This window comes from Nothobranchius furzeri, chromosome 2, assembly GCF_043380555.1.
Source record: "Nothobranchius furzeri strain GRZ-AD chromosome 2, NfurGRZ-RIMD1, whole genome shotgun sequence".
NCBI lineage: Eukaryota > Metazoa > Chordata > Actinopteri > Cyprinodontiformes > Nothobranchiidae > Nothobranchius > Nothobranchius furzeri.
The window spans coordinates 53,770,572-53,796,827 of record NC_091742.1 but is presented as its reverse complement, the minus strand read 5'-3'; the positions used below and the strand labels follow the sequence as shown (position 1 = coordinate 53,796,827).

Sequence of the window (26,256 nt, the reverse complement as noted above, 5' to 3'; positions counted from 1 at the left end):
CCTTTGTCCCTCCTATGAGTGGTGGGCCCATGGAAAGTGGGACCCACGCCCCCCTGTTCGGGCTGCGTCTGGCCGGGCTCTGTGGGTGAAATACTTGCAAACAGGTGCCGGCCGGCTGGCGCCCGATTTTTCTTAGTTTGTGAGTTCAGCTTTTCTTGTGTTTGGCAGCAATAAATTGCAATGTGTTTCTCCAACAACCTATTTGGGTCTTTGTGGAAAAGACCTATTGGTGCATTTTGATGCCATTCCAGTAAAAGGCCCACATTTCTTTTAGCTGGTAGCGTAGCGGCAAAGACTTGCGACGTGCCATCATGGCCGCAGGCTGCAGAGCCTTGCTCCGGAACGAAATCTTAATGACAATCTTTAGTTAGATCCCTGAATTGCAAGTAAGTCACAGATAGATGAGTTGGATTTTCTCTATTGCAACTTGGGAAGTAAAATGTGAACGTATTGAAGAAGAAACGCTCTTTTAAAACCTGATTGCCCCAGGGAATGGGCTTTTTGACATTTCTGTGTTAACCCTTTGATGCATGAATTATGAAATCTTCAACCATGATTTTTTTTAACAATTTTTTGATTCATCTTTAGGTGTGAATGAAACAAATTTCAACAAATATTTTTTGTAAAAATGTATAATTTACAAATAATTTATTACATGTCCACCTCAGTGAACAGCGTGCAATCTGAACATGAAATATGTTGGCTTGGCTTACCAAAGTCCAAATGGAGGTGCTCAAATGCAATAAAGTCTTCAACAGCTGTGCTTAATAGCAAAAATAAATAAATAACAATTTTGAGTACCTGTCCACTTGAGTGACTATTATGCATGAAAGGGTTAAGGAAAAGTGCAATATGCTGTTGTAACTGTTTGAGGTCTGTAAGGTGTTGTTCCTCAGAAGGGCGAGTGCGTAACAGCACCCTCTGCTGGCTCAAAAGACAAGGACAAAAGCTAACAGCACCTGGTATTCCCAGGCGGTCTCCCATCCAAGTACTAACCAGGCCCGACCCTGCTTAGCTTCCGAGATCAGACGAGATCGGGCGTGTTCAGGGTGGTATGGCCGTAAGCGAAGGCTTGTCCTTCCGTCCTCCGTTTTATGGGTGCAGAGACAGTTGTGCCCTTGGCTGCCATTGAATGGAATGCTGCAATTTGAGGCCTTTCCAGTAAACCGCCCTCATCCCCAGTTTGAGCTGTGTCTGGCCGGGCTCCGTGGGCGAAAGCGGAGAGGGGAGCTTGTGTAGTGACACAGTAGAATAGGTTCATGCGCTTTAATCCAAATTTGTTCACATCGCAGACGTCAGAAAGTACAAACGATATTATTTAACATTTGGATGTACAAAAAGGCCACCTTCACCTCAGTTGAGAGAAGTACCTCGTTTTTCCTTTGTCCCTCCTATGAGTGGTGGGCCCATGGAAAGTGGGACCCACGCCCCCCTGTTCGGGCTGCGTCTGGCCGGGCTCTGTGGGTGAAATCCTTGCAAACAGGTGCCGGCCGGCTGGCGCCCGATTTTTCTTAGTTTGTGAGTTCAGCTTTTCTTGTGTTTGGCAGCAATAAATTGCAATGTGTTTCTCCAACAACCTATTTGGGTCTTTGTGGAAAAGACCTATTGGTGCATTTTGATGCCATTCCAGTAAAAGGCCCACATTTCTTTTAGCTGGTAGCGTAGCGGCAAAGACTTGCGACGTGCCATCATGGCCGCAGGCTGCAGAGCCTTGCTCCGGAACGAAATCTTAATGACAATCTTTAGTTAGATCCCTGAATTGCAAGTAAGTCACAGATAGATGAGTTGGATTTTCTCTATTGCAACTTGGGAAGTAAAATGTGAACGTATTGAAGAAGAAACGCTCTTTTAAAACCTGATTGCCCCAGGGAATGGGCTTTTTGACATTTCTGTGTTAACCCTTTGATGCATGAATTATGAAATCTTCAACCATGATTTTTTTTAACAATTTTTTGATTCATCTTTAGGTGAGAATGAAACAAATTTCAACAAATATTTTTTGTAAAAATGTATAATTTACAAATAATTTATTACATGTCCACCTCAGTGAACAGCGTGCAATCTGAACATGAAATATGTTGGCTTGGCTTACCAAAGTCCAAATGGAGGTGCTCAAATGCAATAAAGTCTTCAACAGCTGTGCTTAATAGCAAAAATAAATAAATAACAATTTTGAGTACCTGTCCACTTGAGTGACTATTATGCATGAAAGGGTTAAGGAAAAGTGCAATATGCTGTTGTAACTGTTTGAGGTCTGTAAGGTGTTGTTCCTCAGAAGGGCGAGTGCGTAACAGCACCCTCTGCTGGCTCAAAAGACAAGGACAAAAGCTTACAGCACCTGGTATTCCCAGGCGGTCTCCCATCCAAGTACTAACCAGGCCCGACCCTGCTTAGCTTCCGAGATCAGACGAGATCAGGCGTGTTCAGGGTGGTATGGCCGTAAGCGAAGGCTTGTCGTTCCGTCCTCCATTTTATGGGTGCAGAGACAGTTGTGCCCTTGGCTGCCATTGAATGGAATGCTGCAATTTGAGGCCTTTCCAGTAAACCGCCCTCATCCCCAGTTTGAGCTGTGTCTGGCCGGGCTCCGTGGGCGAAAGCGGGGAGGGGAGCTTGTGTAGTGACACAGTAGAATAGGTTCATGCGCTTTAATCCAAATTTGTTCACATCGCAGACGTCAGAAAGTACAAACGATATTATTTAACATTTGGATGTACAAAAAGGCCACCTCCACCTCAGTTGAGAGAAGTACCTCGTTTTTCCTTTGTCCCTCCTATGAGTGGTGGGCCCATGGAAAGTGGGACCCACGCCCCCCTGTTCGGGCTGCGTCTGGCCGGGCTCTGTGGGTGAAATCCTTGCAAACAGGTGCCGGCCGGCTGGCGCCCGATTTTTCTTAGTTTGTGAGTTCAGCTTTTCTTGTGTTTGGCAGCAATAAATTGCAATGTGTTTCTCCAACAACCTATTTGGGTCTTTGTGGAAAAGACCTATTGGTGCATTTTGATGCCATTCCAGTAAAAGGCCCACATTTCTTTTAGCTGGTAGCGTAGCGGCAAAGACTTGCGACGTGCCATCATGGCCGCAGGCTGCAGAGCCTTGCTCCGGAACGAAATCTTAATGACAATCTTTAGTTAGATCCCTGAATTGCAAGTAAGTCACAGATAGATGAGTTGGATTTTCTCTATTGCAACTTGGGAAGTAAAATGTGAACGTATTGAAGAAGAAACGCTCTTTTAAAACCTGATTGCCCCAGGGAATGGGCTTTTTGACATTTCTGTGTTAACCCTTTGATGCATGAATTATGAAATCTTCAACCATGATTTTTTTTAACAATTTTTTGATTCATCTTTAGGTGTGAATGAAACAAATTTCAACAAATATTTTTTGTAAAAATGTATAATTTACAAATAATTTATTACATGTCCACCTCAGTGAACAGCGTGCAATCTGAACATGAAATATGTTGGCTTGGCTTACCAAAGTCCAAATGGAGGTGCTCAAATGCAATAAAGTCTTCAACAGCTGTGCTTAATAGCAAAAATAAATAAATAACAATTTTGAGTACCTGTCCACTTGAGTGACTATTATGCATGAAAGGGTTAAGGAAAAGTGCAATATGCTGTTGTAACTGTTTGAGGTCTGTAAGGTGTTGTTCCTCAGAAGGGCGAGTGCGTAACAGCACCCTCTGCTGGCTCAAAAGACAAGGACAAAAGCTTACAGCACCTGGTATTCCCAGGCGGTCTCCCATCCAAGTACTAACCAGGCCCGACCCTGCTTAGCTTCCGAGATCAGACGAGATCGGGCGTGTTCAGGGTGGTATGGCCGTAAGCAAAGGCTTGTCCTTCCGTCCTCCGTTTTATGGGTGCAGAGACAGTTGTGCCCTTGGCTGCCATTGAATGGAATGCTGCAATTTGAGGCCTTTCCAGTAAACCGCCCTCATCCCCAGTTTGAGCTGTGTCTGGCCGGGCTCCGTGGGCGAAAGCGGAGAGGGGAGCTTGTGTAGTGACACAGTAGAATAGGTTCATGCGCTTTAATCCAAATTTGTTCACATCGCAGACGTCAGAAAGTACAGACGATATTATTTAACATTTGGATGTACAAAAAGGCCACCTTCACCTCAGTTGAGAGAAGTACCTCGTTTTTCCTTTGTCCCTCCTATGAGTGGTGGGCCCATGGAAAGTGGGACCCACGCCCCCCTGTTCGGGCTGCGTCTGGCCGGGCTCTGTGGGTGAAATCCTTGCAAACAGGTGCCGGCCGGCTGGCGCCCGATTTTTCTTAGTTTGTGAGTTCAGCTTTTCTTGTGTTTGGCAGCAATAAATTGCAATGTGTTTCTCCAACAACCTATTTGGGTCTTTGTGGAAAAGACCTATTGGTGCATTTTGATGCCATTCCAGTAAAAGGCCCACATTTCTTTTAGCTGGTAGCGTAGCGGCAAAGACTTGCGACGTGCCATCATGGCCGCAGGCTGCAGAGCCTTGCTCCGGAACGAAATCTTAATGACAATCTTTAGTTAGATCCCTGAATTGCAAGTAAGTCACAGATAGATGAGTTGGATTTTCTCTATTGCAACTTGGGAAGTAAAATGTGAACGTATTGAAGAAGAAACGCTCTTTTAAAACCTGATTGCCCCAGGGAATGGGCTTTTTGACATTTCTGTGTTAACCCTTTGATGCATGAATTATGAAATCTTCAACCATGATTTTTTTTTAACAATTTTTTGATTCATCTTTAGGTGTGAATGAAACAAATTTCAACAAATATTTTTTGTAAAAATGTATAATTTACAAATAATTTATTACATGTCCACCTCAGTGAACAGCGTGCAATCTGAACATGAAATATGTTGGCTTGGCTTACCAAAGTCCAAATGGAGGTGCTCAAATGCAATAAAGTCTTCAACAGCTGTGCTTAATAGCAAAAATAAATAAATAACAATTTTGAGTACCTGTCCACTTGAGTGACTATTATGCATGAAAGGGTTAAGGAAAAGTGCAATATGCTGTTGTAACTGTTTGAGGTCTGTAAGGTGTTGTTCCTCAGAAGGGCGAGTGCGTAACAGCACCCTCTGCTGGCTCAAAAGACAAGGACAAAAGCTTACAGCACCTGGTATTCCCAGGCGGTCTCCCATCCAAGTACTAACCAGGCCCGACCCTGCTTAGCTTCCGAGATCAGACGAGATCGGGCGTGTTCAGGGTGGTATGGCCGTAAGCGAAGGCTTGTCCTTCCGTCCTCCGTTTTATGGGTGCAGAGACAGTTGTGCCCTTGGCTGCCATTGAATGGAATGCTGCAATTTGAGGCCTTTCCAGTAAACCGCCCTCATCCCCAGTTTGAGCTGTGTCTGGCCGGGCTCCGTGGGCGAAAGCGGAGAGGGGAGCTTGTGTAGTGACACAGTAGAATAGGTTCATGCGCTTTAATCCAAATTTGTTCACATCGCAGACGTCAGAAAGTACAAACGATATTATTTAACATTTGGATGTACAAAAAGGCCACCTTCACCTCAGTTGAGAGAAGTACCTCGTTTTTCCTTTGTCCCTCCTATGAGTGGTGGGCCCATGGAAAGTGGGACCCACGCCCCCCTGTTCGGGCTGCGTCTGGCCGGGCTCTGTGGGTGAAATCCTTGCAAACAGGTGCCGGCCGGCTGGCGCCCGATTTTTCTTAGTTTGTGAGTTCAGCTTTTCTTGTGTTTGGCAGCAATAAATTGCAATGTGTTTCTCCAACAACCTATTTGGGTCTTTGTGGAAAAGACCTATTGGTGCATTTTGATGCCATTCCAGTAAAAGGCCCACATTTCTTTTAGCTGGTAGCGTAGCGGCAAAGACTTGCGACGTGCCATCATGGCCGCAGGCTGCAGAGCCTTGCTCCGGAACGAAATCTTAATGACAATCTTTAGTTAGATCCCTGAATTGCAAGTAAGTCACAGATAGATGAGTTGGATTTTCTCTATTGCAACTTGGGAAGTAAAATGTGAACGTATTGAAGAAGAAACGCTCTTTTAAAACCTGATTGCCCCAGGGAATGGGCTTTTTGACATTTCTGTGTTAACCCTTTGATGCATGAATTATGAAATCTTCAACCATGATTTTTTTTAAACAATTTTTTGATTCATCTTTAGGTGTGAATGAAACAAATTTCAACAAATATTTTTTGTAAAAATGTATAATTTACAAATAATTTATTACATGTCCACCTCAGTGAACAGCGTGCAATCTGAGCATGAAATATGTTGGCTTGGCTTACCAAAGTCCAAATGGAGGTGCTCAAATGCAATAAAGTCTTCAACAGCTGTGCTTAATAGCAAAAATAAATAAATAACAATTTTGAGTACCTGTCCACTTGAGTGACTATTATGCATGAAAGGGTTAAGGAAAAGTGCAATATGCTGTTGTAACTGTTTGAGGTCTGTAAGGTGTTGTTCCTCAGAAGGGCGAGTGCGTAACAGCACCCTCTGCTGGCTCAAAAGACAAGGACAAAAGCTTACAGCACCTGGTATTCCCAGGCGGTCTCCCATCCAAGTACTAACCAGGCCCGACCCTGCTTAGCTTCCGAGATCAGACGAGATCGGGCGTGTTCAGGGTGGTATGGCCGTAAGAGAAGGCTTGTCCTTCCGTCCTCCGTTTTATGGGTGCAGAGACAGTTGTGCCCTTGGCTGCCATTGAATGGAATGCTGCAATTTGAGGCCTTTCCAGTAAACCGCCCTCATCCCCAGTTTGAGCTGTGTCTGGCCGGGCTCCGTGGGCGAAAGCGGAGAGGGGAGCTTGTGTAGTGACACAGTAGAATAGGTTCATGCGCTTTAATCCAAATTTGTTCACATCGCAGACGTCAGAAAGTACAAACGATATTATTTAACATTTGGATGTACAAAAAGGCCACCTTCACCTCAGTTGAGAGAAGTACCTCGTTTTTCCTTTGTCCCTCCTATGAGTGGTGGGCCCATGGAAAGTGGGACCCACGCCCCCCTGTTCGGGCTGCGTCTGGCCGGGCTCTGTGGGTGAAATCCTTGCAAACAGGTGCCGGCCGGCTGGCGCCCGATTTTTCTTAGTTTGTGAGTTCAGCTTTTCTTGTGTTTGGCAGCAATAAATTGCAATGTGTTTCTCCAACAACCTATTTGGGTCTTTGTGGAAAAGACCTATTGGTGCATTTTGATGCCATTCCAGTAAAAGGCCCACATTTCTTTTAGCTGGTAGCGTAGCGGCAAAGACTTGCGACGTGCCATCATGGCCGCAGGCTGCAGAGCCTTGCTCCGGAACGAAATCTTAATGACAATCTTTAGTTAGATCCCTGAATTGCAAGTAAGTCACAGATAGATGAGTTGGATTTTCTCTATTGCAACTTGGGAAGTAAAATGTGAACGTATTGAAGAAGAAACGCTCTTTTAAAACCTGATTGCCCCAGGGAATGGGCTTTTTGACATTTCTGTGTTAACCCTTTGATGCATGAATTATGAAATCTTCAACCATGATTTTTTTTAACAATTTTTTGATTCATCTTTAGGTGAGAATGAAACAAATTTCAACAAATATTTTTTGTAAAAATGTATAATTTACAAATAATTTATTACATGTCCACCTCAGTGAACAGCGTGCAATCTGAACATGAAATATGTTGGCTTGGCTTACCAAAGTCCAAATGGAGGTGCTCAAATGCAATAAAGTCTTCAACAGCTGTGCTTAATAGCAAAAATAAATAAATAACAATTTTGAGTACCTGTCCACTTGAGTGACTATTATGCATGAAAGGGTTAAGGAAAAGTGCAATATGCTGTTGTAACTGTTTGAGGTCTGTAAGGTGTTGTTCCTCAGAAGGGCGAGTGCGTAACAGCACCCTCTGCTGGCTCAAAAGACAAGGACAAAATCTTACAGCACCTGGTATTCCCAGGCGGTCTCCCATCCAAGTACTAACCAGGCCCGACCCTGCTTAGCTTCCGAGATCAAACGAGATCGTGCGAGTTCAGGGTGGTATGGCCGTATGCAAAGGCTTGTCCTTCCGTCCTCCGTTTAATGGGTCCTTAGACAGTTGTGCCCTTGGCTGCCATTGAATGGAATGCTGCAATTTGAGGCCTTTCCAGTAAACCGCCCTCATCCCCAGTTTGAGCTGTGTCTGGCCGGGCTCCGTGGGCGAAAGCGGAGAGGGGAGCTTGTGTAGTGACACAGTAGAATAGGTTCATGCGCTTTAATCCAAATTTGTTCACATCGCAGACGTCAGAAAGTACAAACGATATTATTTAACATTTGGATGTACAAAAAGGCCACCTTCACCTCAGTTGAGAGAAGTACCTCGTTTTTCCTTTGTCCCTCCTATGAGTGGTGGGCCCATGGAAAGTGGGACCCACGCCCCCCTGTTCGGGCTGCGTCTGGCCGGGCTCTGTGGGTGAAATCCTTGCAAACAGGTGCCGGCCGGCTGGCGCCCGATTTTTCTTAGTTTGTGAGTTCAGCTTTTCTTGTGTTTGGCAGCAATAAATTGCAATGTGTTTCTCCAACAACCTATTTGGGTCTTTGTGGAAAAGACCTATTGGTGCATTTTGATGCCATTCCAGTAAAAGGCCCACATTTCTTTTAGCTGGTAGCGTAGCGGCAAAGACTTGCGACGTGCCATCATGGCCGCAGGCTGCAGAGCCTTGCTCCGGAACGAAATCTTAATGACAATCTTTAGTTAGATCCCTGAATTGCAAGTAAGTCACAGATAGATGAGTTGGATTTTCTCTATTGCAACTTGGGAAGTAAAATGTGAACGTATTGAAGAAGAAACGCTCTTTTAAAACCTGATTGCCCCAGGGAATGGGCTTTTTGACATTTCTGTGTTAACCCTTTGATGCATCTCGTCTCGTCTCGTCTTCCTCCGCTTATCCGGGTCCGGGTCGCGGGGGCAGCATCCCAACTAGGGAGCTCCAGGCCGTCCTCTCCCCGGCCTTGTCCACCAGCTCCTCCGGCAGGACCCCAAGGCGTTCCCGGACCAGATTGGAGATGTAACCTCTCCAACGTGTCCTGGGTCGACCCGGGGGCCTTCTGCCGGCAGGACATGCCCGAAACACCTCCCCGGGGAGGCGTCCAGGAGGCATCCTGACCAGATGCCCAAACCACCTCAACTGGCTCCTTTCGATCCGGAGGAGCAGCGGTTCTACTCCGAGTCCCTCCCGAATGTCCGAGCTCCTCACCCTATCTCTAAGGCTGAGCCCGGCCACCCTACGGAGGAAACTCATTTCGGCCGCTTGTATCCGCGATCTCGTTCTTTCGGTCATTACCCAAAGCTCATGACCATAGGTGAGGATTGGGACGTAGATCGACTGGTAAATCGAGAGCCTGGCTTTCTGGCTCAGCTCCCTCTTCCCCACGACAGATCGGCTCAGCGTCCGCATCACTGCAGACGCCGAACCAATCCGCCTGTCGATCTCCCGATCCCTCCTACCCTCACTCGTGAACAAGACCCCGAGATACTTAAACTCCTCCACTTGAGGTAGGACCTCTCCCCCGACCCGGAGGTGGCAAGCCACCCTTTTCCGGTCGAGAACCATGGTCTCAGATTTGGAGGTGCTGATCCTCATCCCAGCCGCTTCACATTCGGCCGCGAACCTACCCAGCAAGAGCTGAAGGCCAGAGCTGGATGAAGCTAGGAGGACCACATCATCCGCAAAAAGCAGAGACGAGATTCTCCTGCCACCAAACTCGACACACTCCACACCACGGCTGCGTCTAGAAATTCTGTCCATAAAAGTGATGAACAGAACCGGTGACAAAGGGCAGCCCTGGCGGAGTCCAACCCTCACTGGGAACAGGTCCGACTTACTACCGGCTATGCGGACCAAACTCACGCTCCTCTGGTAAAGGGACTGAATGGCCCTTAACAGAAAGCCACCCACCCCATACTCCTGGAGCGTCCCCCACAGGGTGCCCCTGGGGACACGGTCATAAGCCTTCTCCAAATCCACAAAACACATGTGGATTGGTTGGGCAAACTCCCATGCCCCCTCCATCACCCTTGCAAGGGTATAGAGCTGGTCCACAGTTCCACGGCCAGGACGAAAACCACATTGCTCCTCCTCTATCTGAGATTCAACTATCGATCGGACCCTCCTCTCCAGTACCTTGGCGTAGACCTTTCCAGGGAGGCTGAGGAGTGTGATCCCCCTATAGTTGGAACACACCCTCAGGTCACCCTTCTTAAAGATGGGGACCACCTCCCCGGTCTGCCACTCCCTAGGAACTGCCCCCGATGACCACGCAATGTTGTAGAGACGTGTCAACCATGACAGCCCTACAACATCCATAGCCTTGAGATACCCAGGACGAACCTCATCCGCCCCCGGGGCTCCGCCGCTGTGTAGTTGTTTGACTACCTCAGCAACTTCTGCCCCCGAGATCGGACAGTCCATCCCCAGGCCTCCCAGCTCTGGTTCCTCCTCGGAATGCGCATTGGTGGGATTGAGGAGCTCCTCAAAGTATTCCTTCCACCGTCCGACTATAGCCTCAGTTGACGTCAGCAGCTCCCCATCCCCACTGTAAACAGTGTGAGCGAGTTGCTGCCTTCCTCTCCTGAGGCGCCGGACAGTTTGCCAGAACCTCTTTGGAGCCGATCGATAGTCTTTCTCCATGGCCTCACCAAACTCCTCCCACGCCCGAGATTTTGCCTCGGCAACTGCCACTGCTGCACCCCGCTTGGCTATCCGGTACCTGTCTGCTGCCTCCGGAGACCCACAGACCAGCCACGCCCTGTAGGCCTCCTTCTTCAGCCTGACGGCTCCCCGAACCTCTGGTGTCCACCAGCGGGTACGGGGGTTGCCACCACGACTGGCACCGGCCACCTTACGGCCACAGCTAGCAACAGCCGCCTCGACAATCGCAGAGTGGAACAAGGCCCACTCGGACTCAATGTCCCCCACTGCTCTCGGGACGTGGTCAAAGCTCTGCCGGAGGTGGGAGTTGAAGACCGTCTTGACAGGTTCTTCTGCCAGGCGTTCCCAGCAGACCCTCACTATGCGTTTGGGTCTGCCAGGTCTACGCGGCATGTTCCCTTGCCATCTGATCCAACTCACCACCAGGTGGTGATCAGTTGACAGCTCCGCCCCTCTCTTCACTCGGGTGTCCAAAACATACGGCCGCAGGTCAGATGATACGACTACAAAATCTATCATCGACCTGTGACCTAGGCTGCCCTGGTACCAAGTGTACCGGTGGGCATCCTTATGTTCGAACATGGTGTTCGTTATGGCCAAACTGCGGCTTGCACAGAAGTCCAATAACAAAACACCGCTCGAGTTCAGATTAGGTGGGCCGTTCCTCCCAATCACACCCCTCCAGGTCAAGCTGTCATTGCCCACGTGAGCATTGAAGTCCCCCAGCAGGACAATGGAGTCCCCTGATGGAGCACTATCTAGCACTCGTCCCAGGGACTCCAAAAAGGGTGGGTACTCTGAACTGATATTTGGCCCATAAGCACAAACAACAGTCAGGACCCGTTCCCCGACCCGAAGGCGCAAGGAAGCTACCCTCTTGTCCCCCGGGGTAAACCCCAACACACAGGCAGAGAGTCTCGGAGCTAACAAAAAGCCAACCCCAGCCCTCCGCCTCTCACCCGGAGCAACTCCAGCAAAGTAGAGTGTCCAACCCCTCTCCAGGTCTCGGGTTCCAGAGCCAATGCAATGTGTCGAGGTGAGTCCGACTATATCTAGCCGGTACCGCTCAACCTCTGCCACAAGCTCCGGCTCCTTCCCCGCCAGCGAGGTGACGTTCCATGTCCCAAAAACTAGTTTTCTTGTCCGGGGATTGGACCGCCAAGGCTCCCGCCTTGGTCTGCCACCCGATTCGCATTGCACCGGACCCTTCATGTTCCTCCTGCGGGTGGTGGGTCCACAGTTGGACGAGCCCATGTATCCGGTTCGGGCTGGGCCCGGCCGGGCCCCATGGGCGAAAGCCCGGCCACCAGGCGCTCGCTCACGGGCCCCAACCCCAGGCCTGGCTCCAGGGTGGGACCCCGGTAACCCTCCGGGCCGGGTACTCCGACTCTTCATTTTAACCGCCATGAAAGATCCTTCGAACCGTTCTTTGTCTCACCCTTCACCTAAGACCAATTTGTCATGGGAGACCCTACCAGGGGCACTAAGTGCCCCAGACAACATAGCTCCTAGGATCATTAGGGCACTCAAACTCCTCCACCACGATAAGGTGACGGTTCAAGGAGGATGCATGAATTATGAAATCTTCAACCATGATTTTTTTTAAACAATTTTTTGATTCATCTTTAGGTGTGAATGAAACAAATTTCAACAAATATTTTTTGTAAAAATGTATAATTTACAAATAATTTATTACATGTCCACCTCAGTGAACAGCGTGCAATCTGAGCATGAAATATGTTGGCTTGGCTTACCAAAGTCCAAATGGAGGTGCTCAAATGCAATAAAGTCTTCAACAGCTGTGCTTAATAGCAAAAATAAATAAATAACAATTTTGAGTACCTGTCCACTTGAGTGACTATTATGCATGAAAGGGTTAAGGAAAAGTGCAATATGCTGTTGTAACTGTTTGAGGTCTGTAAGGTGTTGTTCCTCAGAAGGGCGAGTGCGTAACAGCACCCTCTGCTGGCTCAAAAGACAAGGACAAAAGCTTACAGCACCTGGTATTCCCAGGCGGTCTCCCATCCAAGTACTAACCAGGCCCGACCCTGCTTAGCTTCCGAGATCAGACGAGATCGGGCGTGTTCAGGGTGGTATGGCCGTAAGAGAAGGCTTGTCCTTCCGTCCTCCGTTTTATGGGTGCAGAGACAGTTGTGCCCTTGGCTGCCATTGAATGGAATGCTGCAATTTGAGGCCTTTCCAGTAAACCGCCCTCATCCCCAGTTTGAGCTGTGTCTGGCCGGGCTCCGTGGGCGAAAGCGGAGAGGGGAGCTTGTGTAGTGACACAGTAGAATAGGTTCATGCGCTTTAATCCAAATTTGTTCACATCGCAGACGTCAGAAAGTACAAACGATATTATTTAACATTTGGATGTACAAAAAGGCCACCTTCACCTCAGTTGAGAGAAGTACCTCGTTTTTCCTTTGTCCCTCCTATGAGTGGTGGGCCCATGGAAAGTGGGACCCACGCCCCCCTGTTCGGGCTGCGTCTGGCCGGGCTCTGTGGGTGAAATCCTTGCAAACAGGTGCCGGCCGGCTGGCGCCCGATTTTTCTTAGTTTGTGAGTTCAGGATTTTCTTGTGTTTGGCAGCAATAAATTGCAATGTGCTTCTCCAACAACCTATTTGGGTCTTTGTGGAAAAGACCTATTGGTGCATTTTGATGCCATTCCAGTAAAAGGCCCACATTTCTTTTAGCTGGTAGCGTAGCGGCAAAGACTTGCGACGTGCCATCATGGCCGCAGGCTGCAGAGCCTTGCTCCGGAACGAAATCTTAATGACAATCTTTAGTTAGATCCCTGAATTGCAAGTAAGTCACAGATAGATGAGTTGGATTTTCTCTATTGCAACTTGGGAAGTAAAATGTGAACGTATTGAAGAAGAAACGCTCTTTTAAAACCTGATTGCCCCAGGGAATGGGCTTTTTGACATTTCTGTGTTAACCCTTTGATGCATGAATTATGAAATCTTCAACCATGATTTTTTTTAACAATTTTTTGATTCATCTTTAGGTGTGAATGAAACAAATTTCAACAAATATTTTTTGTAAAAATGTATAATTTACAAATAATTTATTACATGTCCACCTCAGTGAACAGCGTGCAATCTGAACATGAAATATGTTGGCTTGGCTTACCAAAGTCCAAATGGAGGTGCTCAAATGCAATAAAGTCTTCAACAGCTGTGCTTAATAGCAAAAATAAATAAATAACAATTTTGAGTACCTGTCCACTTGAGTGACTATTATGCATGAAAGGGTTAAGGAAAAGTGCAATATGCTGTTGTAACTGTTTGAGGTCTGTAAGGTGTTGTTCCTCAGAAGGGCGAGTGCGTAACAGCACCCTCTGCAGGCTCAAAAGACAAGGACAAAAGCTTACAGCACCTGGTATTCCCAGGCGGTCTCCCATCCAAGTACTAACCAGGCCCGAACCTGCTTAGCTTCCGAGATCAGACGAGATCGGGCGTGTTCAGGGTGGTATGGCCGTAAGCGAAGGCTTGTCCTTCCGTCCTCCGTTTTGTGGGTGCAGAGACAGTTGTGCCCTTGGCTGCCATTGAATGGAATGCTGCAATTTGAGGCCTTTCCAGTAAACCGCCCTCATCCCCAGTTTGAGCTGTGTCTGGCCGGGCTCCGTGGGCGAAAGCGGGGAGGGGAGCTTGTGTAGTGACACAGTAGAATAGGTTCATGCGCTTTAATCCAAATTTGTTCACATCGCAGACGTCAGAAAGTACAAACGATATTATTTAACATTTGGATGTACAAAAAGGCCACCTTCACCTCAGTTGAGAGAAGTACCTCGTTTTTCCTTTGTCCCTCCTATGAGTGGTGGGCCCATGGAAAGTGGGACCCACGCCCCCCTGTTCGGGCTGCGTCTGGCCGGGCTCTGTGGGTGAAATCCTTGCAAACAGGTGCCGGCCGGCTGGCGCCCGATTTTTCTTAGTTTGTGAGTTCAGCTTTTCTTGTGTTTGGCAGCAATAAATTGCAATGTGCTTCTCCAACAACCTATTTGGGTCTTTGTGGAAAAGACCTATTGGTGCATTTTGATGCCATTCCAGTAAAAGGCCCACATTTCTTTTAGCTGGTAGCGTAGCGGCAAAGACTTGCGACGTGCCATCATGGCCGCAGGCTGCAGAGCCTTGCTCCGGAGCGAAATCTTAATGACAATCTTTAGTTAGATCCCTGAATTGCAAGTAAGTCACAGATAGATGAGTTGGATTTTCTCTATTGCAACTTGGGAAGTAAAATGTGAACGTATTGAAGAAGAAACGCTCTTTTAAAACCTGATTGCCCCAGGGAATGGGCTTTTTGACATTTCTGTGTTAACCCTTTGATGCATGAATTATGAAATCTTCAACCATGATTTTTTTTTAACAATTTTTTGATTCATCTTTAGGTGTGAATGAAACAAATTTCAACAAATATTTTTTGTAAAAATGTATAATTTACAAATAATTTATTACATGTCCACCTCAGTGAACAGCGTGCAATCTGAACATGAAATATGTTGGCTTGGCTTACCAAAGTCCAAATGGAGGTGCTCAAATGCAATAAAGTCTTCAACAGCTGTGCTTAATAGCAAAAATAAATAAATAACAATTTTGAGTACCTGTCCACTTGAGTGACTATTATGCATGAAAGGGTTAAGGAAAAGTGCAATATGCTGTTGTAACTGTTTGAGGTCTGTAAGGTGTTGTTCCTCAGAAGGGCGAGTGCGTAACAGCACCCTCTGCAGGCTCAAAAGACAAGGACAAAAGCTTACAGCACCTGGTATTCCCAGGCGGTCTCCCATCCAAGTACTAACCAGGCCCGACCCTGCTTAGCTTCCGAGATCAGACGAGATCGGGCGTGTTCAGGGTGGTATGGCCGTAAGCGAAGGCTTGTCCTTCCGTCCTCCGTTTTATGGGTGCAGAGACAGTTGTGCCCTTGGCTGCCATTGAATGGAATGCTGCAATTTGAGGCCTTTCCAGTAAACCGCCCTCATCCCCAGTTTGAGCTGTGTCTGGCCGGGCTCCGTGGGCGAAAGCGGGGAGGGGAGCTTGTGTAGTGACACAGTAGAATAGGTTCATGCGCTTTAATCCAAATTTGTTCACATCGCAGACGTCAGAAAGTACAAACGATATTATTTAACATTTGGATGTACAAAAAGGCCACCTTCACCTCAGTTGAGAGAAGTACCTCGTTTTTCCTTTGTCCCTCCTATGAGTGGTGGGCCCATGGAAAGTGGGACCCACGCCCCCCTGTTCGGGCTGCGTCTGGCCGGGCTCTGTGGGTGAAATCCTTGCAAACAGGTGCCGGCCGGCTGGCGCCCGATTTTTCTTAGTTTGTGAGTTCAGCTTTTCTTGTGTTTGGCAGCAATAAATTGCAATGTGTTTCTCCAACAACCTATTTGGGTCTTTGTGGAAAAGACCTATTGGTGCATTTTGATGCCATTCCAGTAAAAGGCCCACATTTCTTTTAGCTGGTAGCGTAGCGGCAAAGACTTGCGACGTGCCATCATGGCCGCAGGCTGCAGAGCCTTGCTCCGGAACGAAATCTTAATGACAATCTTTAGTTAGATCCCTGAATTGCAAGTAAGTCACAGATAGATGAGTTGGATTTTCTCTATTGCAACTTGGGAAGTAAAATGTGAACGTATTGAAGAAGAAACGCTCTTTTAAAACCTGATTGCCCCAGGGAATGGGCTTTTTGACATTTCTGTGTTAACCCTTTGATGCATGAATTATGAAATCTTCAACCATGATTTTTTTTTAACAATTTTTTGATTCATCTTTAGGTGTGAATGAAACAAATTTCAACAAATATTTTTTGTAAAAATGTATAATTTACAAATAATTTATTACATGTCCACCTCAGTGAACAGCGTGCAATCTGAACATGAAATATGTTGGCTTGGCTTACCAAAGTCCAAATGGAGGTGCTCAAATGCAATAAAGTCTTCAACAGCTGTGCTTAATAGCAAAAATAAATAAATAACAATTTTGAGTACCTGTCCACTTGAGTGACTATTATGCATGAAAGGGTTAAGGAAAAGTGCAATATGCTGTTGTAACTGTTTGAGGTCTGTAAGGTGTTGTTCCTCAGAAGGGCGAGTGCGTAACAGCACCCTCTGCTGGCTCAAAAGACAAGGACAAAAGCTTACAGCACCTGGTATTCCCAGGCGGTCTCCCATCCAAGTACTAACCAGGCCCGACCCTGCTTAGCTTCCGAGATCAGACGAGATCGGGCGTGTTCAGGGTGGTATGGCCGTAAGCGAAGGCTTGTCCTTCCGTCCTCCGTTTTATGGGTGCAGAGACAGTTGTGCCCTTGGCTGCCATTGAATGGAATGCTGCAATTTGAGGCCTTTCCAGTAAACCGCCCTCATCCCCAGTTTGAGCTGTGTCTGGCCGGGCTCCGTGGGCGAAAGCGGAGAGGGGAGCTTGTGTAGTGACACAGTAGAATAGGTTCATGCGCTTTAATCCAAATTTGTTCACATCGCAGACGTCAGAAAGTACAAACGATATTATTTAACATTTGGATGTACAAAAAGGCCACCTTCACCTCAGTTGAGAGAAGTACCTCGTTTTTCCTTTGTCCCTCCTATGAGTGGTGGGCCCATGGAAAGTGGGACCCACGCCCCCCTGTTCGGGCTGCGTCTGGCCGGGCTCTGTGGGTGAAATCCTTGCAAACAGGTGCCGGCCGGCTGGCGCCCGATTTTTCTTAGTTTGTGAGTTCAGCTTTTCTTGTGTTTGGCAGCAATAAATTGCAATGTGTTTCTCCAACAACCTATTTGGGTCTTTGTGGAAAAGACCTATTGGTGCATTTTGATGCCATTCCAGTAAAAGGCCCACATTTCTTTTAGCTGGTAGCGTAGCGGCAAAGACTTGCGACGTGCCATCATGGCCGCAGGCTGCAGAGCCTTGCTCCGGAACGAAATCTTAATGACAATCTTTAGTTAGATCCCTGAATTGCAAGTAAGTCACAGATAGATGAGTTGGATTTTCTCTATTGCAACTTGGGAAGTAAAATGTGAACGTATTGAAGAAGAAACGCTCTTTTAAAACCTGATTGCCCCAGGGAATGGGCTTTTTGACATTTCTGTGTTAACCCTTTGATGCATGAATTATGAAATCTTCAACCATGATTTTTTTTTAACAATTTTTTGATTCATCTTTAGGTGTGAATGAAACAAATTTCAACAAATATTTTTTGTAAAAATGTATAATTTACAAATAATTTATTACATGTCCACCTCAGTGAACAGCGTGCAATCTGAACATGAAATATGTTGGCTTGGCTTACCAAAGTCCAAATGGAGGTGCTCAAATGCAATAAAGTCTTCAACAGCTGTGCTTAATAGCAAAAATAAATAAATAACAATTTTGAGTACCTGTCCACTTGAGTGACTATTATGCATGAAAGGGTTAAGGAAAAGTGCAATATGCTGTTGTAACTGTTTGAGGTCTGTAAGGTGTTGTTCCTCAGAAGGGCGAGTGCGTAACAGCACCCTCTGCTGGCTCAAAAGACAAGGACAAAAGCTTACAGCACCTGGTATTCCCAGGCGGTCTCCCATCCAAGTACTAACCAGGCCCGACCCTGCTTAGCTTCCGAGATCAGACGAGATCGGGCGTGTTCAGGGTGGTATGGCCGTAAGCGAAGGCTTGTCCTTCCGTCCTCCATTTTATGGGTGCAGAGACAGTTGTGCCCTTGGCTGCCATTGAATGGAATGCTGCAATTTGAGGCCTTTCCAGTAAACCGCCCTCATCCCCAGTTTGAGCTGTGTCTGGCCGGGCTCCGTGGGCGAAAGCGGAGAGGGGAGCTTGTGTAGTGACACAGTAGAATAGGTTCATGCGCTTTAATCCAAATTTGTTCACATTGCAGACGTCAGAAAGTACAAACGATATTATTTAACATTTGGATGTACAAAAAGGCCACCTTCACCTCAGTTGAGGGAAGTACCTCGTTTTTCCTTTGTCCCTCCTATGAGTGGTGGGCCCATGGAAAGTGGGACCCACGCCCCCCTGTTCGGGCTGCGTCTGGCCGGGCTCTGTGGGTGAAATCCTTGCAAACAGGTGCCGGCCGGCTGGCGCCCGATTTTTCTTAGTTTGTGAGTTCAGCTTTTCTTGTGTTTGGCAGCAATAAATTGCAATGTGTTTCTCCAACAACCTATTTGGGTCTTTGTGGAAAAGACCTATTGGTGCATTTTGATGCCATTCCAGTAAAAGGCCCACATTTCTTTTAGCTGGTAGCGTAGCGGCAAAGACTTGCGGCGTGCCATCATGGCCCGGGCTGCAGAGCCTTGCTCCGGAACGAAATCTTAATGACAATCTTTAGTTAGATCCCTGAATTGCAAGTAAGTCACAGATAGATGAGTTGGATTTTCTCTATTGCAACTTGGGAAGTAAAATGTGAACGTATTGAAGAAGAAACGCTCTTTTAAAACCTGATTGCCCCAGGGAATGGGCTTTTTGACATTTCTGTGTTAACCCTTTGATGCATGAATTATGAAATCTTCAACCATGATTTTTTTTTAACAATTTTTTGATTCATCTTTAGGTGTGAATGAAACAAATTTCAACAAATATTTTTTGTAAAAATGTATAATTTACAAATAATTTATTACATGTCCACCTCAGTGAACAGCGTGCAATCTGAACATGAAATATGTTGGCTTGGCTTACCAAAGTCCAAATGGAGGTGCTCAAATGCAATAAAGTCTTCAACAGCTGTGCTTAATAGCAAAAATAAATAAATAACAATTTTGAGTACCTGTCCACTTGAGTGACTATTATGCATGAAAGGGTTAAGGAAAAGTGCAATATGCTGTTGTAACTGTTTGAGGTCTGTAAGGTGTTGTTCCTCAGAAGGGCGAGTGCGTAACAGCACCCTCTGCTGGCTCAAAAGACAAGGACAAAAGCTTACAGCACCTGGTATTCCCAGGCGGTCTCCCATCCAAGTACGAACCAGGCCCGACCCTGCTTAGCTTCCGAGATCAGACGAGATCGGGCGTGTTCAGGGTGGTATGGCCGTAAGCGAAGGCCTGTCCTTCCGTCCTCCGTTTTATGGGTGCAGAGACAGTTGTGCCCTTGGCTGCCATTGAATGGAATGCTGCAATTTGAGGCATTTCCAGTAAACCGCCCTCATCCCCAGTTTGAGCTGTGTCTGGCCGGGCTCCGTGGGCGAAAGCGGAGAGGGGAGCTTGTGTAGTGACACAGTAGAATAGGTTCATGCGCTTTAATCCAAATTTGTTCACATCGCAGACGTCAGAAAGTACAAACGATATTATTTAACATTTGGATGTACAAAAAGGCCACCTTCACCTCAGTTGAGAGAAGTACCTCGTTTTTCCTTTGTCCCTCCTATGAGTGGTGGGCCCATGGAAAGTGGGACCCACGCCCCCCTGTTCGGGCTGCGTCTGGCCGGGCTCTGTGGGTGAAATCCTTGCAAACAGGTGCCGGCCGGCTGGCGCCCGATTTTTCTTAGTTTGTGAGTTCAGCTTTTCTTGTGTTTGGCAGCAATAAATTGCAATGTGTTTCTCCAACAACCTATTTGGGTCTTTGTGGAAAAGACCTATTGGTGCATTTTGATGCCATTCCAGTAAAAGGCCCACATTTCTTTTAGCTGGTAGCGTAGCGGCAAAGACTTGCGACGTGCCATCATGGCCGCAGGCTGCAGAGCCTTGCTCCGGAACGAAATCTTAATGACAATCTTTAGTTAGATCCCTGAATTGCAAGTAAGTCACAGATAGATGAGTTGGATTTTCTCTATTGCAACTTGGGAAGTAAAATGTGAACGTATTGAAGAAGAAACGCTCTTTTAAAACCTGATTGCCCCAGGGAATGGGCTTTTTGACATTTCTGTGTTAACCCTTTGATGCATGAATTATGAAATCTTCAACCATGATTTTTTTTAACAATTTTTTGATTCATCTTTAGGTGTGAATGAAACAAATTTCAACAAATATTTTTTGTAAAAATGTATAATTTACAAATAATTTATTACATGTCCACCTCAGTGAACAGCGTGCAATCTGAACATGAAATATGTTGACTTGGCTTACCAAAGTCCAAATGGAGGTGCTCAAATGCAATAAAGTCTTCAACAGCTGTGCTTAATAGCAAAAATAAATAAATAACAATTTTGAGTACCTGTCCACTTGAGTGACTATTATGCATGAAAGGGTTAAGGAAAAGTGCAATATGCTGTTGTAACTGTTTGAGGTCTGTAAGGTGTTGTTCCTCAGAAGGGCGAGTGCGTAACAGCACCCTCTGCTGGCTCAAAAGACAAGGACAAAAGCTTACAGCACCTGGTATTCCCAGGCGGTCTCCCATCCAAGTACTAACCAGGCCCGACCCTGCTTAGCTTCCGAGATCAGACGAGATCGGGCGTGTTCAGGGTGGTATGGCCGTAAGCGAAGGCTTGTCCTTCCGTCCTCCGTTTTATGGGTGCAGAGACAGTTGTGCCCTTGGCTGCCATTGAATGGAATGCTGCAATTTGAGGCCTTTCCAGTAAACCGCCCTCATCCCCAGTTTGAGCTGTGTCTGGCCGGGCTCCGTGGGCGAAAGCGGAGAGGGGAGCTTGTGTAGTGACACAGTAGAATAGGTTCATGCGCTTTAATCCAAATTTGTTCACATCGCAGACGTCAGAAAGTACAAACGATATTATTTAACATTTGGATGTACAAAAAGGCCACCTTCACCTCAGTTGAGAGAAGTACCTCGTTTTTCCTTTGTCCCTCCTATGAGTGGTGGGCCCATGGAAAGTGGGACCCACGCCCCCCTGTTCGGGCTGCGTCTGGCCGGGCTCTGTGGGTGAAATCCTTGCAAACAGGTGCCGGCCGGCTGGCGCCCGATTTTTCTTAGTTTGTGAGTTCAGCTTTTCTTGTGTTTGGCAGCAATAAATTGCAATGTGTTTCTCCAACAACCTATTTGGGTCTTTGTGGAAAAGACCTATTGGTGCATTTTGATGCCATTCCAGTAAAAGGCCCACATTTCTTTTAGCTGGTAGCGTAGCGGCAAAGACTTGCGACGTGCCATCATGGCCGCAGGCTGCAGAGCCTTGCTCCGGAACGAAATCTTAATGACAATCTTTAGTTAGATCCCTGAATTGCAAGTAAGTCACAGATAGATGAGTTGGATTTTCTCTATTGCAACTTGGGAAGTAAAATGTGAACGTATTGAAGAAGAAACGCTCTTTTAAAACCTGATTGCCCCAGGGAATGGGCTTTTTGACATTTCTGTGTTAACCCTTTGATGCATGAATTATGAAATCTTCAACCATGATTTTTTTTAACAATTTTTTGATTCATCTTTAGGTGTGAATGAAACAAATTTCAACAAATATTTTTTGTAAAAATGTATAATTTACAAATAATTTATTACATGTCCACCTCAGTGAACAGCGTGCAATCTGAACATGAAATATGTTGGCTTGGCTTACCAAAGTCCAAATGGAGGTGCTCAAATGCAATAAAGTCTTCAACAGCTGTGCTTAATAGCAAAAATAAATAAATAACAATTTTGAGTACCTGTCCACTTGAGTGACTATTATGCATGAAAGGGTTAAGGAAAAGTGCAATATGCTGTTGTAACTGTTTGAGGTCTGTAAGGTGTTGTTCCTCAGAAGGGCGAGTGCGTAACAGCACCCTCTGCTGGCTCAAAAGACAAGGACAAAAGCTTACAGCACCTGGTATTCCCAGGCGGTCTCCCATCCAAGTACTAACCAGGCCCGACCCTGCTTAGCTTCCGAGATCAGACGAGATCGGGCGTGTTCAGGGTGGTATGGCCGTAAGCGAAGGTTTGTCCTTCCGTCCTCCGTTTTATGGGTGCAGAGACAGTTGTGCCCTTGGCTGCCATTGAATGGAATGCTGCAATTTGAGGCCTTTCCAGTAAACCGCCCTCATCCCCAGTTTGAGCTGTGTCTGGCCGGGCTCCGTGGGCGAAAGCGGAGAGGGGAGCTTGTGTAGTGACACAGTAGAATAGGTTCATGCGCTTTAATCCAAATTTGTTCACATCGCAGACGTCAGAAAGTACAAACGATATTATTTAACATTTGGATGTACAAAAAGGCCACCTTCACCTCAGTTGAGAGAAGTACCTCGTTTTTCCTTTGTCCCTCCTATGAGTGGTGGGCCCATGGAAAGTGGGACCCACGCCCCCCTGTTCGGGCTGCGTCTGGCCGGGCTCTGTGGGTGAAATACTTGCAAACAGGTGCCGGCCGGCTGGCGCCCGATTTTTCTTAGTTTGTGAGTTCAGCTTTTCTTGTGTTTGGCAGCAATAAATTGCAATGTGTTTCTCCAACAACCTATTTGGGTCTTTGTGGAAAAGACCTATTGGTGCATTTTGATGCCATTCCAGTAAAAGGCCCACATTTCTTTTAGCTGGTAGCGTAGCGGCAAAGACTTGCGACGTGCCATCATGGCCGCAGGCTGCAGAGCCTTGCTCCGGAACGAAATCTTAATGACAATCTTTAGTTAGATCCCTGAATTGCAAGTAAGTCACAGATAGATGAGTTGGATTTTCTCTATTGCAACTTGGGAAGTAAAATGTGAACGTATTGAAGAAGAAACGCTCTTTTAAAACCTGATTGCCCCAGGGAATGGGCTTTTTGACATTTCTGTGTTAACCCTTTGATGCATGAATTATGAAATCTTCAACCATGATTTTTTTTAACAATTTTTTGATTCATCTTTAGGTGTGAATGAAACAAATTTCAACAAATATTTTTTGTAAAAATGTATAATTTACAAATAATTTATTACATGTCCACCTCAGTGAACAGCGTGCAATCTGAACATGAAATATGTTGGCTTGGCTTACCAAAGTCCAAATGGAGGTGCTCAAATGCAATAAAGTCTTCAACAGCTGTGCTTAATAGCAAAAATAAATAAATAACAATTTTGAGTACCTGTCCACTTGAGTGACTATTATGCATGAAAGGGTTAAGGAAAAGTGCAATATGCTGTTGTAACTGTTTGAGGTCTGTAAGGTGTTGTTCCTCAGAAGGGCGAGTGCGTAACAGCACCCTCTGCTGGCTCAAAAGACAAGGACAAAAGCTAACAGCACCTGGTATTCCCAGGCGGTCTCCCATCCAAGTACTAACCAGGCCCGACCCTGCTTAGCTTCCGAGATCAGACGAGATCGGGCGTGTTCAGGGTGGTATGGCCGTAAGCGAAGGCTTGTCCTTCCGTCCTCCGTTTTATGGGTGCAGAGACAGTTGTGCCCTTGGCTGCCATTGAATGGAATGCTGCAATTTGAGGCCTTTCCAGTAAACCGCCCTCATCCCCAGTTTGAGCTGTGTCTGGCCGGGCTCCGTGGGCGAAAGCGGAGAGGGGAGCTTGTGTAGTGACACAGTAGAATAGGTTCATGCGCTTTAATCCAAATTTGTTCACATCGCAGACGTCAGAAAGTACAAACGATATTATTTAACATTTGGATGTACAAAAAGGCCACCTTCACCTCAGTTGAGAGAAGTACCTCGTTTTTCCTTTGTCCCTCCTATGAGTGGTGGGCCCATGGAAAGTGGGACCCACGCCCCCCTGTTCGGGCTGCGTCTGGCCGGGCTCTGTGGGTGAAATCCTTGCAAACAGGTGCCGGCCGGCTGGCGCCCGATTTTTCTTAGTTTGTGAGTTCAGCTTTTCTTGTGTTTGGCAGCAATAAATTGCAATGTGTTTCTCCAACAACCTATTTGGGTCTTTGTGGAAAAGACCTATTGGTGCATTTTGATGCCATTCCAGTAAAAGGCCCACATTTCTTTTAGCTGGTAGCGTAGCGGCAAAGACTTGCGACGTGCCATCATGGCCGCAGGCTGCCGAGCCTTGCTCCGGAACGAAATCTTAATGACAATCTTTAGTTAGATCCCTGAATTGCAAGTAAGTCACAGATAGATGAGTTGGATTTTCTCTATTGCAACTTGGGAAGTAAAATGTGAACGTATTGAAGAAGAAACGCTCTTTTAAAACCTGATTGCCCCAGGGAATGGGCTTTTTGACATTTCTGTGTTAACCCTTTGATGCATGAATTATGAAATCTTCCACCATGATTTTTTTTAACAATTTTTTGATTCATCTTTAGGTGTGAATGAAACAAATTTCAACAAATATTTTTTGTAAAAATGTATAATTTACAAATAATTTATTACATGTCCACCTCAGTGAACAGCGTGCAATCTGAACATGAAATATGTTGGCTTGGCTTACCAAAGTCCAAATGGAGGTGCTCAAATGCAATAAAGTCTTCAACAGCTGTGCTTAATAGCAAAAATAAATAAATAACAATTTTGAGTACCTGTCCACTTGAGTGACTATTATGCATGAAAGGGTTAAGGAAAAGTGCAATATGCTGTTGTAACTGTTTGAGGTCTGTAAGGTGTTGTTCCTCAGAAGGGCGAGTGCGTAACAGCACCCTCTGCTGGCTCAAAAGACAAGGACAAAAGCTTACAGCACCTGGTATTCCCAGGCGGTCTCCCATCCAAGTACTAACCAGGCCCGACCCTGCTTAGCTTCCGAGATCAGACGAGATCGGGCGTGTTCAGGGTGGTATGGCCGTAAGCGAAGGCTTGTCCTTCCGTCCTCCGTTTTATGGGTGCAGAGACAGTTGTGCCCTTGGCTGCCATTGAATGGAATGCTGCAATTTGAGGCCTTTCCAGTAAACCGCCCTCATCCCCAGTTTGAGCTGTGTCTGGCCGGGCTCCGTGGGCGAAAGCGGAGAGGGGAGCTTGTGTAGTGACACAGTAGAATAGGTTCATGCGCTTTAATCCAAATTTGTTCACATCGCAGACGTCAGAAAGTACAAACGATATTATTTAACATTTGGATGTACAAAAAGGCCACCTTCACCTCAGTTGAGAGAAGTACCTCGTTTTTCCTTTGTCCCTCCTATGAGTGGTGGGCCCATGGAAAGTGGGACCCACGCCCCCCTGTTCGGGCTGCGTCTGGCCGGGCTCTGTGGGTGAAATCCTTGCAAACAGGTGCCGGCCGGCTGGCGCCCGATTTTTCTTAGTTTGTGAGTTCAGCTTTTCTTGTGTTTGGCAGCAATAAATTGCAATGTGTTTCTCCAACAACCTATTTGGGTCTTTGTGGAAAAGACCTATTGGTGCATTTTGATGCCATTCCAGTAAAAGGCCCACATTTCTTTTAGCTGGTAGCGTAGCGGCAAAGACTTGCGACGTGCCATCATGGCCGCAGGCTGCAGAGCCTTGCTCCGGAACGAAATCTTAATGACAATCTTTAGTTAGATCCCTGAATTGCAAGTAAGTCACAGATAGATGAGTTGGATTTTCTCTATTGCAACTTGGGAAGTAAAATGTGAACGTATTGAAGAAGAAACGCTCTTTTAAAACCTGATTGCCCCAGGGAATGGGCTTTTTGACATTTCTGTGTTAACCCTTTGATGCATGAATTATGAAATCTTCAACCATGATTTTTTTTAACAATTTTTTTATTCATCTTTAGGTGTGAATGAAACAAATTTCAACAAATATTTTTTGTAAAAATGTATAATTTACAAATAATTTATTACATGTCCACCTCAGTGAACAGCGTGCAATCTGAACATGAAATATGTTGGCTTGGCTTACCAAAGTCCAAATGGAGGTGCTCAAATGCAATAAAGTCTTCAACAGCTGTGCTTAATAGCAAAAATAAATAAATAACAATTTTGAGTACCTGTCCACTTGAGTGACTAT

The 26,256-nt window shown here is 46.2% G+C and overlaps 16 non-coding genes across 16 annotated transcripts; all 16 read right to left on the bottom strand.

Annotated features, from left to right (window-relative positions):
* Nucleotides 1–947: 947 nt before the first annotated feature.
* LOC139068183 (5S ribosomal RNA) lies at nucleotides 948–1,066 on the bottom strand. The gene has a single exon (XR_011519782.1). It is a non-coding gene; the product is annotated as a 5S ribosomal RNA (ribosomal RNA).
* A 1,260-nt stretch (nucleotides 1,067–2,326) lies between these two features.
* LOC139068142 (5S ribosomal RNA) lies at nucleotides 2,327–2,445 on the bottom strand. Its single transcript, XR_011519741.1, has one exon. It is a non-coding gene; the product is annotated as a 5S ribosomal RNA (ribosomal RNA).
* A 1,260-nt stretch (nucleotides 2,446–3,705) lies between these two features.
* Nucleotides 3,706–3,824, bottom strand: LOC139066753 (5S ribosomal RNA). Its single transcript, XR_011519588.1, has one exon. It is a non-coding gene; the product is annotated as a 5S ribosomal RNA (ribosomal RNA).
* Nucleotides 3,825–5,085: 1,261 nt separating this feature from the next.
* On the bottom strand, nucleotides 5,086–5,204 carry LOC139066742 (5S ribosomal RNA). The gene has a single exon (XR_011519587.1). It is a non-coding gene; the product is annotated as a 5S ribosomal RNA (ribosomal RNA).
* A 1,261-nt stretch (nucleotides 5,205–6,465) lies between these two features.
* LOC139068158 (5S ribosomal RNA) lies at nucleotides 6,466–6,584 on the bottom strand. Its single transcript, XR_011519757.1, has one exon. It is a non-coding gene; the product is annotated as a 5S ribosomal RNA (ribosomal RNA).
* Nucleotides 6,585–7,844: 1,260 nt separating this feature from the next.
* LOC139068336 (5S ribosomal RNA) lies at nucleotides 7,845–7,963 on the bottom strand. Its single transcript, XR_011519935.1, has one exon. It is a non-coding gene; the product is annotated as a 5S ribosomal RNA (ribosomal RNA).
* Nucleotides 7,964–12,588: 4,625 nt separating this feature from the next.
* On the bottom strand, nucleotides 12,589–12,707 carry LOC139068157 (5S ribosomal RNA). The gene has a single exon (XR_011519756.1). It is a non-coding gene; the product is annotated as a 5S ribosomal RNA (ribosomal RNA).
* Nucleotides 12,708–13,968: 1,261 nt separating this feature from the next.
* Nucleotides 13,969–14,087, bottom strand: LOC139068235 (5S ribosomal RNA). Its single transcript, XR_011519834.1, has one exon. It is a non-coding gene; the product is annotated as a 5S ribosomal RNA (ribosomal RNA).
* A 1,261-nt stretch (nucleotides 14,088–15,348) lies between these two features.
* Nucleotides 15,349–15,467, bottom strand: LOC139066731 (5S ribosomal RNA). Its single transcript, XR_011519586.1, has one exon. It is a non-coding gene; the product is annotated as a 5S ribosomal RNA (ribosomal RNA).
* Nucleotides 15,468–16,728: 1,261 nt separating this feature from the next.
* Nucleotides 16,729–16,847, bottom strand: LOC139066724 (5S ribosomal RNA). Its single transcript, XR_011519585.1, has one exon. It is a non-coding gene; the product is annotated as a 5S ribosomal RNA (ribosomal RNA).
* A 1,261-nt stretch (nucleotides 16,848–18,108) lies between these two features.
* On the bottom strand, nucleotides 18,109–18,227 carry LOC139066713 (5S ribosomal RNA). Its single transcript, XR_011519584.1, has one exon. It is a non-coding gene; the product is annotated as a 5S ribosomal RNA (ribosomal RNA).
* A 1,260-nt stretch (nucleotides 18,228–19,487) lies between these two features.
* On the bottom strand, nucleotides 19,488–19,606 carry LOC139068198 (5S ribosomal RNA). The gene has a single exon (XR_011519797.1). It is a non-coding gene; the product is annotated as a 5S ribosomal RNA (ribosomal RNA).
* A 1,260-nt stretch (nucleotides 19,607–20,866) lies between these two features.
* LOC139066703 (5S ribosomal RNA) lies at nucleotides 20,867–20,985 on the bottom strand. Its single transcript, XR_011519583.1, has one exon. It is a non-coding gene; the product is annotated as a 5S ribosomal RNA (ribosomal RNA).
* Nucleotides 20,986–22,245: 1,260 nt separating this feature from the next.
* LOC139066693 (5S ribosomal RNA) lies at nucleotides 22,246–22,364 on the bottom strand. Its single transcript, XR_011519582.1, has one exon. It is a non-coding gene; the product is annotated as a 5S ribosomal RNA (ribosomal RNA).
* A 1,260-nt stretch (nucleotides 22,365–23,624) lies between these two features.
* LOC139068182 (5S ribosomal RNA) lies at nucleotides 23,625–23,743 on the bottom strand. Its single transcript, XR_011519781.1, has one exon. It is a non-coding gene; the product is annotated as a 5S ribosomal RNA (ribosomal RNA).
* A 1,260-nt stretch (nucleotides 23,744–25,003) lies between these two features.
* Nucleotides 25,004–25,122, bottom strand: LOC139066682 (5S ribosomal RNA). The gene has a single exon (XR_011519581.1). It is a non-coding gene; the product is annotated as a 5S ribosomal RNA (ribosomal RNA).
* Nucleotides 25,123–26,256: the final 1,134 nt, after the last annotated feature.